This window comes from Lagenorhynchus albirostris, chromosome 17 (genome assembly GCF_949774975.1).
Source record: "Lagenorhynchus albirostris chromosome 17, mLagAlb1.1, whole genome shotgun sequence".
Lineage (NCBI taxonomy): Eukaryota > Metazoa > Chordata > Mammalia > Artiodactyla > Delphinidae > Lagenorhynchus > Lagenorhynchus albirostris.
The window spans coordinates 35,014,459-35,030,392 of record NC_083111.1 but is presented as its reverse complement, the minus strand read 5'-3'; positions in this window follow the sequence as shown (position 1 = coordinate 35,030,392).

The following is a 15,934-nucleotide window of genomic DNA, read 5'->3' as shown; positions in this document are numbered from 1 at the left end:
CTAAACCTTTGTTTCACTGAGGAAGCAGGGCTTCTTGGAGCCAAGGATGACTGCCCCTGAATCTTCAGCCCTGTAAGCTTTCAATATGTTCCTCAGGTGTAAAGGTAGAAAGCAGGCCAATTCTGGCAGATTTTCAGGTAGAATAAGATAAGACATTAAAAATGCATTAAGGCTGTGATACTGTCCCAATGATTAGGGCTTGATTTCTACCTGAGGTGCTTTGTTGCAATTTTCTCTCCACATTTTCTTACTTAGTTCCTTTAAACTACTGGCATGTCATTTCAGGGTGGATAGTTGGGTTGGGGAAGCAGTTTCTGCCTACAAAACAAAATTTTTTTTAATGTTTCTCTTGTTCTTTATGTGTAGATCTTGGTTTGATTCATATCTGTGACCTCTAGAAGAATTATATCTACTGAAATGTCATTTCTAGTTTGCAGGGAAGTTAGAATGGTAGCCATAGAATTTACATCTGGAATGATGCCCAAGGGTGAGCCAGTGCAACCATTTAACTAATTAAGAAATTGAGATTCACCTCAAATCATGAAGTGGTTGGTCTGAAATTACATAACGAATGAATGTAAAGCTGTGGGAAACCTGAGAGAAATACCTGGATCTTTTGATTTTTCACCAAATTTATTTGCCAAAGCAGTTCCTATGTTCCACTAGAAAAACGAGGAATATCTCTTGATTTTTTGTTGCTTGCTTGCTTTTGTTGTCAGTTTGACTTACTTCATTTAATAAACATCTATTGTTAGACCCTTGACTAAGCACTGAAAGTTCAAATATGAAAAAGACATGGCCTGAGCACTGAAGTAGCCCAGGTTGATGGGAGAGAAAGAACACAAAAATAGTTATATTTAGTCTCATATGGGAAGTGCTAAGATAGAAATGTGTGCTGGGTTATTAGAAATGTAGAGAGGTACTTAAGCATCCAAGGAGAAAGGAAGCATATATTTGATTAAAAAAAAAAAGGATGTATGGAACAGAATGATGTGTGCAGAAAAATATACATACTCTTGTACCACCAAGGACTCTACTGGGAAGCAAGGGTATGGCAGGAGATGAAGCATAAGGGGCTACATCCCATGCTTTATGTGGGGCATCGGATCAGATGATGGAAGGCCTTTACCAAGTTCTCCATATAAGGGTGACATGTCAGATTTGGATATTAGGTTGATCATCATGTGATAATTCAGGGGACAGATTATTGGGACAAAATCTGAGACAGAGAAACATGTCAGGAAGCAGGTGTAAGAGCACAAACACTTGCAAAAGATCTACATGTGAGGAATGAGGAGAGAATAATGTACGATGTTTCCTGGGCTTCTGATGTAGAAGCTGGCTTTATGGTGTTTCTAACTGATCCTTTCCCTTACTTACTTTGACTTCTGCTTTACTTTGAAGATGCAAGAACTTCAATTTCGATATAGTACTTTGAAGGCAGTATAGAATAGAAATTAAGATAAGTGACAGTGGAGTGAAATGAATCTGAATTGAGGTCCTGGATCTATTATTTTACTTGCTAACTGTGATATTGCTTTACGATATTACTTCACTTGTTGGCTATGTTACTTTGAGCAAGATATTAACCACTCTCAGAGTTTCTGAATTTGTAAAATGGTGTTTTTATGCAAAAATAATAATGCAATCAATGAGCTGATTTAGGAAGTGCTTAACACAGTGCCTGGAACATAGTAAGTAATCAAAAATGGTGTCTGGTATTACTGTTGCTTAATAAGAAATGAAGCTAAGGGAAACTTCAAATAAAGTTGAACCTTTCAATACAAGCATCTCTACTCTTGGGATCATGAGTGATACTGTTCTTGTCTCCCTTAGAAGGGTGTCATGTTGGCATAGAACAGGTACTTAGGAAAATTTGTCCAATATATGCAAAAATGAATGAATGTCCCTATCCATCCTCCTCCAGATAAAGAGGACTCCAGCTTGCTGTTAGTCATTATTTAAACAGAAAGAAAATTCTACCTGCAACATTACACGCTCCACTAAATGTTGACTGAAAAGGCAGAGTTTCCAGTAATGAGATTGGGGAATGCCATCACTCCACAGGCACTGAAGCCAGGTTCATTGCAATTCAGCACTATAGCAAGGGGACTTGAGATGCTTAATTTAGTACTATCATTATTGTTTTATATGAAAAGAGACTTAGAATTGGAAATAGCCACTCACCAGCTTTCCTGGAGTGCCCTTATTCCCGGAATGGGTAAGTGGTTTCTTTGGGCCCTCATTGACATGTAGGTCTTCACATACCAACTTTCTATGGTACAGATACCTGGCAACTGATTACAGCTGTCAGACTGGAAAGGTGAGGATTATTTTCCTAATTCTAAGCATAAAGATGAGGCTGAGTCACTAAAAGCTTGCTTTCCATTTAAAAAAGAAATTTTGGACCAAAAATAGCTTCTGGAGAACCAATTTCTGCCTTAGTTCTAACCTTCACACTATTTCCAAGAAATGTTTTCAAATGGTTGGGCAAGTAGGCAATATTTTTTAATGGAATCACTATGCTTTATTTGGGCAGCCCCTTTGTGCATAACATAATAATACAATAGGAAGCACTGCAGCCTATTAGATATTACATCACCTGTGATATAATATTGAAACAACACCAGCAGAACAAAGCAGAACAAAGCATCAACTGAAAAAGGAAAATGATGGAGAAATTTTACAGAATGCTCAGGGACAATTAAAGTATACGTGACATGGTTGTAAGATATCTGGTTCTTTAGAAAATAGACAAAATATCAAGGTCTTCACTTAATGTCTTGAATGACCATCTGAAAATATGAGAATGCCATATGACAGCAGATTTCACTGCCATGGCTAAAGGAGAATCTATAGCACTGACTCTGACAGCTTCAAGTTATGGCACCTTTCCAAACTTGGCAGTGATTACAGAATTTTGATTCAACTAGAAATAAAATGACCTGGATGAACACTTGACCCAAGACCAAGTGTCAAGAACTGAAGAGTAATGTCTTAGGCAGACATATTATACTTCACGCTGCTCACACACAAACACACGTATATGCCTTTTGGTTTCCTTATGTTGTGATTCCATATTATTTCATTAATCTTCCCTTATTTAATGATATCCATGTTTGTCTGCAGCTCTATCTCTGTTCATCTATCATCTATCTATCATCTATCTATCTATATCCATGATATTTTGCCATTTCCTTGACCATTAGAACATTGGAAGAGTGCCTGGAGCATCACAGAAACTCTATAAAGAATATTGTACGTTTAACAAAGGGGTTTTATCTATACAGTTGAATGTTTTGAGATATGGCTGGTCTGGTTAAAAGATGTAGCTGGATGGCAGCTAAAGTAACACGTTCTATGAGCAACAAAACTACTCAAAAACTTCCATTTTCAAATTGTGGACTGAATCCATGCTTTTAGTTTTTCATTTGTGTTCTAGATCTTTAGAAATGTTTGATATGGTACTTAGTTTATGAATCATGACTGGGCAGAAAAATAAGAAAATTACCGCTTAATTTAATAGAAAATAGTATGAAGATTCCTACTAGGTATGTAGAAGACAAGATCAGATTGAAACTTTAGACAAATGTAATAAAAGTTGAAAACCAGTCTCTTTCAAATAGAGACAAACAGAAAATAATTGTCAAAAATATTTACAATCTAAAATGTGATGTTAGATCTTGCATGAAGAGCGTGCTAAGAAATTATAAAATGTGTTCTGCCATCTGTTGCTTGTCACCGTCCTACAGTGAGAATTGATGTGGAAGAGGCCTCTAGAGGAGAATCCCTTGGAAATACTGATCAAGGTCTCTATGAGAGAAGGAGGGGTTTTGGAAGGAAGAGCACAGTACACACCAAAAGCAATCTCTAAAGCACTCAGAAAGATGTGATTGATGTTCTCTGGAACTTGAGATGTGCAGACAGGTGTTTAACTTCTACAATAGAATTTTCATGCCGATTGACCGAGTTGGCAGAGAAAAGAGAAAGAAGGTTAAGAGAAAGCTACTGTCTACAGATGACCTGTTTCCCTGGGAACCAGATGTGGGCTGATGAGGGAGTTTCTAGAGTTGCCCTCAAAGGGAAATTGCCCAAGAAGAACCACTTGAAAAGTATAAACGATCCCAAACAAAAGGATAGTTTGTCAGGCGGACCACAACCGCGGCCACGGAAGCACCTGGTTCAGACAGAACAGACTCATAATTTTCCCCGAAGCATTCTTACAGGGTTGACAGGCCTGTCAAGAGCAGGGAGTGTCAGGTAGCTTCAAGGCAGCATGAATGCAGCCTTCAAAATGGGAAAGCAAGGCTAGTTCCAGCAGGCCCCCGTTTCCATGGGCACACTCAGCATACACCCCTGTGGTTTCTAACAAGTCTAAAGCACACAGGTTCCCCTGTGTTTCTTCCCCTGAATCAACTTCTCGAAGTAGGGTGTTCTGCATCAAGCGAACTGCCTCAACCAAGGAACGCCGCAGCTGCTCCTCTGGGCCTGTGGCTATTCCAAAGCCTGCAGTGTCACAGGAAGAGCAGGACTTACTTAAATGGCAGTAAGAACGCACGCCGACTATCTCTGGGGGGCACGGTGACTTCAGGCAGGAGCTCCTAGATGGAATGCGAAGCCGAGGGTTACTCGGAGTTCAGCTCAGACCAGGGCAATGCGTAAGACTTCGACGCCATGAGGGAGGTGCCACAACGGTGTTCGTGAACGTGTGCGAGTGCTGAGGAAATTAAGCTGCTCCCAAAGAGAGTGCAGTGCGTTTTCCTACGCTCGGCATACACAGAAGGGCTCTAAAGGGCTACGGGCCCGGATGTTGCTTAGCAGACCCAGGAGGGCCTGGGGGTACTCAGGGTTCCTGCCGGAACAGGGTGCCCACGCTAGCCTCCTAGGTGTCCAGAAAACTGTGCTGCCGTGGAAGTTACCCAGAGCAGAGGCCACCGCCTCTTGGAAACTGCTGCACGCCTCCGCTTCTGCACGGCAGGTCTGGGCCTTACTTCCAGGCATCTGTTCACGCTGGGTGTGCCGTTAGCGACACCGCGTGGTGAGATGCTGACTTTCTCCTCAGGCAGAGTGACTTCGGGTACGAGGTCCTCCAAGTACTCAAAGCACACTGTTTTCTCACGGAAGCTCACACAAGGGCCATGACACAGTCGGACTCACCAGAAATGTTGTCCTGAGGCTGTTCGAGGACTCTGGTAATGTAGCTCTCCTCAAGGAACGTACAGGGTGCTGCCCATCCCTCGGCAGGCACAGAGGGCCTCCGAGGGATCAACCAATGGGTCCCGAAGTGGCTCAGCCGGCCCACGGGGGTCTGGAGGTACTCAGTGAACCTCGAGGGAAAGTGATGTATACCCGAGAGGCCTAGGAGTCCTCAAAAGTGTACTTGCTTTCACATCAAGCATTTAATCGACTAAGAATTCATGGAAACAGCTGCCTGCCTCCCTTTCTGCACGGCTACTAGGGGCCTAACCTGGAGGCAAGTTTTCACGTTGAGATTCCCTTTAGCTCTAGAGCTTGTCAGGCGGACCCCAACCGCGGCCACGGAAGCACCTGGTTCAGACAGAACAGACTCATACTTTTCCGCGAAGCATTCTTACAGGGTTGACAGGCCTGTCAAGAGCAGGGAATGTCAGATAGCTTCAAGGCAGCATGAATGCAGCCTTCAAAATGGGAAAGCAAGGCTAGTTCCCGCAGGCCCCCGTTTCCATGGGCACACTCAGCATACACCCCTGTGGTTTCTAACAAGTCTAAAGCCACACTGGTGACCCTGTGTTTCCACCCCTGAATCAACTTCTCGAAGTAGGGTGTTCTGCATCAAGCGAACTGCCTCAACCAAGGAACGCCGCAGCTGCTCCTCTGGGCCTGTGGCTATTCCAAAGCCTGCAGTGTCACAGGAAGAGCAGGACTTACTTAAATGGCAGTAAGAACGCACGCCGACTATCTCTGGGAGGCACGGTGACTTCAGGCAGGAGCTCCTAGATGGAATGCGAAGCCGAGGGTTACTCGGAGTTCAGCTCAGACCAGGGCAATGCGTAAGACTTCGACGCCATGAGGGAGGTGCCACAACGGTGTTCGTGAACGTGTGCGAGTGCTGAGGAAATTAAGCTGCTCCCAAAGAGAGTGCAGTGCGTTTCCCTACGCTCGGCACACAGAAGGGCTCTAAAGGGCTACGGGCCCGGATGTTGCTTAGCAGACCCAGGAGGGCCTGGGGGTACTCAGGGTTCCTGCCGGAACAGGGTGCCCACGCTAGCCTCCTAGGTGTCCAGAAAACTGTGCTGCCGTGGAAGTTACCCAGAGCAGAGGCCACCGCCTCATGGAAACTGCTGCACGCCTCCGCTTCTGCACGGCAAATCAGGGCCTTACTTCCAGGCATCTGTTCAGGCTGGGTGTGCCGTTAGCGACACCGCGTGGTGAGATGCTGACTTTCTCCTCAGGCGGAGTGACTTCGGGTACGAGGTCCTCCAAGTACTCAAAGCACACTGTTTTCTCACGGAAGCTCACACAAGGGCCATGACACAGTCGGACTCACCAGAAATGTTGTCCTGAGGCTGTTCGAGGACTCTGGAAATGTAGCTCTCCTCAAGGAACGTACAGGGTGTTGCCCATCACTCGGCAGGCACAGAGGGCCTCCAAGGGATCAACCAACGGGTCTCGAAGTGGCTCAGCAGGCCCACGGGGGTCTGGAGGTAGTCAGTGACCTTGGAGGGAAAGTGATGCATACCCGAGAGGCCTAGGAGTCCTCAAAAGTGTACTTGCTTTCACATAAAGCATATAAGCGACTAAGAACTGATGGAAACAGCTGCCTGCCTCCCTTTCTGCACGGCTACTAGGGGCCTAACCTGGAGGCAAGTTTTCACGTTGAGATTCCCTTTAGCTCTAGAGCTTGTCAGGCGGACCCCAACCGCGGCCACGGAAGCACCTGGTTCAGACAGAACAGACTCATACTTTTCCGCGAAGCATTCTTACAGGGTTGACAGGCCTGTCAAGAGCAGGGAATGTCAGGTAGCTTCAAGGCAGCATGAATGCAGCCTTCAAAATGGGAAAGCAAGGCTAGTTCCCGCAGGCCCCCGTTTCCATGGGCACACTCAGCATACACCCCTGTGGTTTCTAACAAATCTAAAGACACACTGGTTCCCCTGTGTTTCTTCCCCTGAATCAACTTCTCGAAGTAGGGTGTTCTGCATCAAGCGAACTGCCTCAACCAAGGAACGCCGCAGCTGCTCCTCTGGGCCTGTGGCTATTCCAAAGCCTGCAGTGTCACAGGAAGAGCAGGACTTACTTAAATGGCAGTAAGAACGCACGCCGACTATCTCTGGGAGGCACGGTGACTTCAGGCAGGAGCTCCTAGATGGAATGCGAAGCCGAGGGTTACTCGGAGTTCAGCTCAGACCAGGGCAATGCGTAAGACTTCGACGCCATGAGGGAGGTGCCACAACGGTGTTCGTGAACGTGTGCGAGTGCTGAGGAAATTAAGCTGCTCCCAAAGAGAGTGCAGTGCGTTTTCCTACGCTCGGCATACACAGAAGGGCTCTAAAGGGCTACGGGCCCGGATGTTGCTTAGCAGACCCAGGAGGGCCTGGGGGTACTCAGGGTTCCTGCCGGAACAGGGTGCCCACGCTAGCCTCCTAGGTGTCCAGAAAACTGTGCTGCCGTGGAAGTTACCCAGAGCAGAGGCCACCGCCTCTTGGAAACTGCTGCACGCCTCCGCTTCTGCACGGCAGGTCTGGGCCTTACTTCCAGGCATCTGTTCACGCTGGGTGTGCCGTTAGCGACACCGCGTGGTGAGATGCTGACTTTCTCCTCAGGCAGAGTGACTTCGGGTACGAGGTCCTCCAAGTACTCAAAGCACACTGTTTTCTCACGGAAGCTCACACAAGGGCCATGACACAGTCGGACTCACCAGAAATGTTGTCCTGAGGCTGTTCGAGGACTCTGGTAATGTAGCTCTCCTCAAGGAACGTACAGGGTGCTGCCCATCCCTCGGCAGGCACAGAGGGCCTCCGAGGGATCAACCAATGGGTCCCGAAGTGGCTCAGCCGGCCCACGGGGGTCTGGAGGTACTCAGTGAACCTCGAGGGAAAGTGATGTATACCCGAGAGGCCTAGGAGTCCTCAAAAGTGTACTTGCTTTCACATCAAGCATTTAATCGACTAAGAATTCATGGAAACAGCTGCCTGCCTCCCTTTCTGCACGGCTACTAGGGGCCTAACCTGGAGGCAAGTTTTCACGTTGAGATTCCCTTTAGCTCTAGAGCTTGTCAGGCGGACCCCAACCGCGGCCACGGAAGCACCTGGTTCAGACAGAACAGACTCATACTTTTCCGCGAAGCATTCTTACAGGGTTGACAGGCCTGTCAAGAGCAGGGAATGTCAGGTAGCTTCAAGGCAGCATGAATGCAGCCTTCAAAATGGGAAAGCAAGGCTAGTTCCCGCAGGCCCCCGTTTCCATGGGCACACTCAGCATACACCCCTGTGGTTTCTAACAAGTCTAAAGCCACACTGGTGACCCTGTGTTTCCACCCCTGAATCAACTTCTCGAAGTAGGGTGTTCTGCATCAAGCGAACTGCCTCAACCAAGGAACGCCGCAGCTGCTCCTCTGGGCCTGTGGCTATCCAAAAGCCTGCAGTGTCACAGGAAGAGCAGGACTTAGTTAAATGGCAGTAAGAACGCACGCCGACTATCTCTGGGAGGCACGGTGACTTCAGGCAGGAGCTCCTAGATGGAATGCGAAGCCGAGGGTTACTCGGAGTTCAGCTCAGACCAGGGCAATGCGTAAGACTTCGACGCCATGAGGGAGGTGCCACAACGGTGTTCGTGAACGTGTGCGAGTGCTGAGGAAATTAAGCTGCTCCCAAAGAGAGTGCAGTGCGTTTCCCTACGCTCGGCATACACAGAGGGGCTCTAAAGGGCTACGGGCCCGGATGTTGCTTAGCAGACCCAGGAGGGCCTGGGGGTACTCAGGGTTCCTGCCGGAACAGGGTGCCCACGCTAGCCTCCTAGGTGTCCAGAAAACTGTGCTGCCGTGGAAGTTACCCAGAGCAGAGGCCACCGCCTCTTGGAAACTGCTGCACGCCTCCGCTTCTGCACGGCAGGTCTGGGCCTTACTTCCAGGCATCTGTTCACGCTGGGTGTGCCGTTAGCGACACCGCGTGGTGAGATGCTGACTTTCTCCTCAGGCAGAGTGACTTCGGGTACGAGGTCCTCCAAGTACTCAAAGCACACTGTTTTCTCACGGAAGCTCACACAAGGGCCATGACACAGTCGGACTCACCAGAAATGTTGTCCTGAGGCTGTTCGAGGACTGTGGTAATGTAGCTCTCCTCAAGGAACGTACAGGGTGCTGCCCATCCCTCGGCAGGCACAGAGGGCCTCCGAGGGATCAACCAATGGGTCCCGAAGTGGCTCAGCCGGCCCACGGGGGTCTGGAGGTACTCAGTGAACCTCGAGGGAAAGTGATGTATACCCGAGAGGCCTAGGAGTCCTCAAAAGTGTACTTGCTTTCACATCAAGCATTTAATCGACTAAGAATTCATGGAAACAGCTGCCTGCCTCCCTTTCTGCACGGCTACTAGGGGCCTAACCTGGAGGCAAGTTTTCACGTTGAGATTCCCTATAGCGCTAGAGTTTGTCAGGCGGACCACAACCGCGGCCACGGAAGCACCTGGTTCAGACAGAACAGACTCATAATTTTCCCCGAAGCATTCTTACAGGGTTGACAGGCCTGTCAAGAGCAGGGAATGTCAGATAGCTTCAAGGCAGCATGAATGCAGCCTTCAAAATGGGAAAGCAAGGCTAGTTCCCGCAGGCCCCCGTTTCCATGGGCACACTCAGCATACACCCCTGTGGTTTCTAACAAATCTAAAGACACACTGGTTCCCCTGTGTTTCTTCCCCTGAATCAACTTCTCGAAGTAGGGTGTTCTGCATCAAGCGAACTGCCTCAACCAAGGAACGCCGCAGCTGCTCCTCTGGGCCTGTGGCTATTCCAAAGCCTGCAGTGTCACAGGAAGAGCAGGACTTACTTAAATGGCAGTAAGAACGCACGCCGACTATCTCTGGGAGGCACGGTGACTTCAGGCAGGAGCTCCTAGATGGAATGCGAAGCCGAGGGTTACTCGGAGTTCAGCTCAGACCAGGGCAATGCGTAAGACTTCGACGCCATGAGGGAGGTGCCACAACGGTGTTCGTGAACGTGTGCGAGTGCTGAGGAAATTAAGCTGCTCCCAAAGAGAGTGCAGTGCGTTTCCCTACGCTCGGCACACAGAAGGGCTCTAAAGGGCTACGGGCCCGGATGTTGCTTAGCAGACCCAGGAGGGCCTGGGGGTACTCAGGGTTCCTGCCGGAACAGGGTGCCCACGCTAGCCTCCTAGGAGTCCAGAAAACTGTGCTGCCGTGGAAGTTACCCAGAGCAGAGGCCACCGCCTCATGGAAACTGCTGCACGCCTCCGCTTCTGCACGGCAAATCAGGGCCTTACTTCCAGGCATCTGTTCAGGCTGGGTGTGCCGTTAGCGACACCGCGTGGTGAGATGCTGACTTTCTCCTCAGGCGGAGTGACTTCGGGTACGAGGTCCTCCAAGTACTCAAAGCACACTGTTTTCTCACGGAAGCTCACACAAGGGCCATGACACAGTCGGACTCACCAGAAATGTTGTCCTGAGGCTGTTCGAGGACTCTGGAAATGTAGCTCTCCTCAAGGAACGTACAGGGTGTTGCCCATCACTCGGCAGGCACAGAGGGCCTCCAAGGGATCAACCAACGGGTCTCGAAGTGGCTCAGCAGGCCCACGGGGGTCTGGAGGTAGTCAGTGACCTTGGAGGGAAAGTGATGCATACCCGAGAGGCCTACGAGTCCTCAAAAGTGTACTTCCTTTCACATAAAGCATATAAGCGACTAAGAACTGATGGAAACAGCTGCCTGCCTCCCTTTCTGCACGGCTACTAGGGGCCTAACCTGGAGGCAAGTTTTCACGTTGAGATTCCCTTTAGCTCTAGAGCTTGTCAGGCGGACCCCAACCGCGGCCACGGAAGCACCTGGTTCAGACAGAACAGACTCATACTTTTCCGCGAAGCATTCTTACAGGGTTGACAGGCCTGTCAAGAGCAGGGAATGTCAGGTAGCTTCAAGGCAGCATGAATGCAGCCTTCAAAATGGGAAAGCAAGGCTAGTTCCCGCAGGCCCCCGTTTCCATGGGCACACTCAGCATACACCCCTGTGGTTTCTAACAAATCTAAAGACACACTGGTTCCCCTGTGTTTCTTCCCCTGAATCAACTTCTCGAAGTAGGGTGTTCTGCATCAAGCGAACTGCCTCAACCAAGGAACGCCGCAGCTGCTCCTCTGGGCCTGTGGCTATTCCAAAGCCTGCAGTGTCACAGGAAGAGCAGGACTTACTTAAATGGCAGTAAGAACGCACGCCGACTATCTCTGGGAGGCACGGTGACTTCAGGCAGGAGCTCCTAGATGGAATGCGAAGCCGAGGGTTACTCGGAGTTCAGCTCAGACCAGGGCAATGCGTAAGACTTCGACGCCATGAGGGAGGTGCCACAACGGTGTTCGTGAACGTGTGCGAGTGCTGAGGAAATTAAGCTGCTCCCAAAGAGAGTGCAGTGCGTTTTCCTACGCTCGGCATACACAGAAGGGCTCTAAAGGGCTACGGGCCCGGATGTTGCTTAGCAGACCCAGGAGGGCCTGGGGGTACTCAGGGTTCCTGCCGGAACAGGGTGCCCACGCTAGCCTCCTAGGTGTCCAGAAAACTGTGCTGCCGTGGAAGTTACCCAGAGCAGAGGCCACCGCCTCTTGGAAACTGCTGCACGCCTCCGCTTCTGCACGGCAGGTCTGGGCCTTACTTCCAGGCATCTGTTCACGCTGGGTGTGCCGTTAGCGACACCGCGTGGTGAGATGCTGACTTTCTCCTCAGGCAGAGTGACTTCGGGTACGAGGTCCTCCAAGTACTCAAAGCACACTGTTTTCTCACGGAAGCTCACACAAGGGCCATGACACAGTCGGACTCACCAGAAATGTTGTCCTGAGGCTGTTCGAGGACTCTGGTAATGTAGCTCTCCTCAAGGAACGTACAGGGTGCTGCCCATCCCTCGGCAGGCACAGAGGGCCTCCGAGGGATCAACCAATGGGTCCCGAAGTGGCTCAGCCGGCCCACGGGGGTCTGGAGGTACTCAGTGAACCTCGAGGGAAAGTGATGTATACCCGAGAGGCCTAGGAGTCCTCAAAAGTGTACTTGCTTTCACATCAAGCATTTAATCGACTAAGAATTCATGGAAACAGCTGCCTGCCTCCCTTTCTGCACGGCTACTAGGGGCCTAACCTGGAGGCAAGTTTTCACGTTGAGATTCCCTTTAGCTCTAGAGCTTGTCAGGCGGACCCCAACCGCGGCCACGGAAGCACCTGGTTCAGACAGAACAGACTCATACTTTTCCGCGAAGCATTCTTACAGGGTTGACAGGCCTGTCAAGAGCAGGGAATGTCAGATAGCTTCAAGGCAGCATGAATGCAGCCTTCAAAATGGGAAAGCAAGGCTAGTTCCCGCAGGCCCCCGTTTCCATGGGCACACTCAGCATACACCCCTGTGGTTTCTAACAAGTCTAAAGCCACACTGGTGACCCTGTGTTTCCACCCCTGAATCAACTTCTCGAAGTAGGGTGTTCTGCATCAAGCGAACTGCCTCAACCAAGGAACGCCGCAGCTGCTCCTCTGGGCCTGTGGCTATCCAAAAGCCTGCAGTGTCACAGGAAGAGCAGGACTTAGTTAAATGGCAGTAAGAACGCACGCCGACTATCTCTGGGAGGCACGGTGACTTCAGGCAGGAGCTCCTAGATGGAATGCGAAGCCGAGGGTTACTCGGAGTTCAGCTCAGACCAGGGCAATGCGTAAGACTTCGACGCCATGAGGGAGGTGCCACAACGGTGTTCGTGAACGTGTGCGAGTGCTGAGGAAATTAAGCTGCTCCCAAAGAGAGTGCAGTGCGTTTCCCTACGCTCGGCATACACAGAGGGGCTCTAAAGGGCTACGGGCCCGGATGTTGCTTAGCAGACCCAGGAGGGCCTGGGGGTACTCAGGGTTCCTGCCGGAACAGGGTGCCCACGCTAGCCTCCTAGGTGTCCAGAAAACTGTGCTGCCGTGGAAGTTACCCAGAGCAGAGGCCACCGCCTCTTGGAAACTGCTGCACGCCTCCGCTTCTGCACGGCAGGTCTGGGCCTTACTTCCAGGCATCTGTTCACGCTGGGTGTGCCGTTAGCGACACCACGTGGTGAGATGCTGACTTTCTCCTCAGGCAGAGTGACTTCGGGTACGAGGTCCTCCAAGTACTCAAAGCACACTGTTTTCTCACGGAAGCTCACACAAGGGCCATGACACAGTCGGACTCACCAGAAATGTTGTCCTGAGGCTGTTCGAGGACTGTGGTAATGTAGCTCTCCTCAAGGAACGTACAGGGTGCTGCCCATCCCTCGGCAGGCACAGAGGGCCTCCGAGGGATCAACCAATGGGTCCCGAAGTGGCTCAGCCGGCCCACGGGGGTCTGGAGGTACTCAGTGAACCTCGAGGGAAAGTGATGTATACCCGAGAGGCTTAGGAGTCCTCAAAAGTGTACTTGCTTTCACATCAAGCATTTAATCGACTAAGAATTCATGGAAACAGCTGCCTGCCTCCCTTTCTGCACGGCTACTAGGGGCCTAACCTGGAGGCAAGTTTTCACGTTGAGATTCCCTATAGCGCTAGAGTTTGTCAGGCGGACCACAACCGCGGCCACGGAAGCACCTGGTTCAGACAGAACAGACTCATACTTTTCCGCGAAGCATTCTTACAGGGTTGACAGGCCTGTCAAGAGCAGGGAATGTCAGGTAGCTTCAAGGCAGCATGAATGCAGCCTTCAAAATGGGAAAGCAAGGCTAGTTCCCGCAGGCCCCCGTTTCCATGGGCACACTCAGCATACACCCCTGTGGTTTCTAACAAGTCTAAAGCCACACTGGTGACCCTGTGTTTCCACCCCTGAATCAACTTCTCGAAGTAGGGTGTTCTGCATCAAGCGAACTGCCTCAACCAAGGAACGCCGCAGCTGCTCCTCTGGGCCTGTGGCTATTCCAAAGTCTGCAGTGTCACAGGAAGAGCAGGACTTACTTAAATGGCAGTAAGAACGCACGCCGACTATCTCTGGGAGGCACGGTGACTTCAGGCAGGAGCTCCTAGATGGAATGCGAAGCCGAGGGTTACTCGGAGTTCAGCTCAGACCAGGGCAATGCGTAAGACTTCGACGCCATGAGGGAGGTGCCACAACGGTGTTCGTGAACGTGTGCGAGTGCTGAGGAAATTAAGCTGCTCCCAAAGAGAGTGCAGTGCGTTTCCCTACGCTCGGCACACAGAAGGGCTCTAAAGGGCTACGGGCCCGGATGTTGCTTAGCAGACCCAGGAGGGCCTGGGGGTACTCAGGGTTCCTGCCGGAACAGGGTGCCCACGCTAGCCTCCTAGGAGTCCAGAAAACTGTGCTGCCGTGGAAGTTACCCAGAGCAGAGGCCACCGCCTCATGGAAACTGCTGCACGCCTCCGCTTCTGCACGGCAAATCAGGGCCTTACTTCCAGGCATCTGTTCAGGCTGGGTGTGCCGTTAGCGACACCGCGTGGTGAGATGCTGACTTTCTCCTCAGGCGGAGTGACTTCGGGTACGAGGTCCTCCAAGTACTCAAAGCACACTGTTTTCTCACGGAAGCTCACACAAGGGCCATGACACAGTCGGACTCACCAGAAATGTTGTCCTGAGGCTGTTCGAGGACTCTGGAAATGTAGCTCTCCTCAAGGAACGTACAGGGTGTTGCCCATCACTCGGCAGGCACAGAGGGCCTCCAAGGGATCAACCAACGGGTCTCGAAGTGGCTCAGCAGGCCCACGGGGGTCTGGAGGTAGTCAGTGACCTTGGAGGGAAAGTGATGCATACCCGAGAGGCCTACGAGTCCTCAAAAGTGTACTTCCTTTCACATAAAGCATATAAGCGACTAAGAACTGATGGAAACAGCTGCCTGCCTCCCTTTCTGCACGGCTACTAGGGGCCTAACCTGGAGGCAAGTTTTCACGTTGAGATTCCCTTTAGCTCTAGAGCTTGTCAGGCGGACCCCAACCGCGGCCACGGAAGCACCTGGTTCAGACAGAACAGACTCATACTTTTCCGCGAAGCATTCTTACAGGGTTGACAGGCCTGTCAAGAGCAGGGAATGTCAGGTAGCTTCAAGGCAGCATGAATGCAGCCTTCAAAATGGGAAAGCAAGGCTAGTTCCCGCAGGCCCCCGTTTCCATGGGCACACTCAGCATACACCCCTGTGGTTTCTAACAAATCTAAAGACACACTGGTTCCCCTGTGTTTCTTCCCCTGAATCAACTTCTCGAAGTAGGGTGTTCTGCATCAAGCGAACTGCCTCAACCAAGGAACGCCGCAGCTGCTCCTCTGGGCCTGTGGCTATTCCAAAGCCTGCAGTGTCACAGGAAGAGCAGGACTTACTTAAATGGCAGTAAGAACGCACGCCGACTATCTCTGGGAGGCACGGTGACTTCAGGCAGGAGCTCCTAGATGGAATGCGAAGCCGAGGGTTACTCGGAGTTCAGCTCAGACCAGGGCAATGCGTAAGACTTCGACGCCATGAGGGAGGTGCCACAACGGTGTTCGTGAACGTGTGCGAGTGCTGAGGAAATTAAGCTGCTCCCAAAGAGAGTGCAGTGCGTTTTCCTACGCTCGGCATACACAGAAGGGCTCTAAAGGGCTACGGGCCCGGATGTTGCTTAGCAGACCCAGGAGGGCCTGGGGGTACTCAGGGTTCCTGCCGGAACAGGGTGCCCACGCTAGCCTCCTAGGTGTCCAGAAAACTGTGCTGCCGTGGAAGTTACCCAGAGCAGAGGCCACCGCCTCTTGGAAACTGCTGCACGCCTCCGCTTCTGCA